Raw genomic sequence first — 320 nt, 5'->3', positions numbered from 1 at the left:
CACGTCTCGCGTAACAGGCTTCGCGATATTTCACGAAACACTGTTGCGCTGCGACGCGCCTGGCATACATCTACCTAGGCCTGCGGCGCTGACACAAGAGTCGGGTAGTGGGAAAATGTACACAAAGATACGGGCCTCCGGCCCGTCAACTACCCGTCACTGCGATTGAGCATGCAGGGTTGTACATTTTTTCGCTTATTTTCGTCAAAAACTCCCTGTGGCGCCTAAACGGTGAAAGATAGAGCCAAACGGATGAAATTTTCGCCCAAAGGGCTCTACTTTGATGAGTTACCCCATAGGAAACATTAAAAAAATATTTT

Source organism: Frankliniella occidentalis, unplaced genomic scaffold, assembly GCF_000697945.3.
Source record: "Frankliniella occidentalis isolate FOCC.00 unplaced genomic scaffold, Focc_3.1 Scaffold462, whole genome shotgun sequence".
NCBI lineage: Eukaryota > Metazoa > Arthropoda > Insecta > Thysanoptera > Thripidae > Frankliniella > Frankliniella occidentalis.
Note: the sequence above shows the minus strand (reverse complement) of the source record.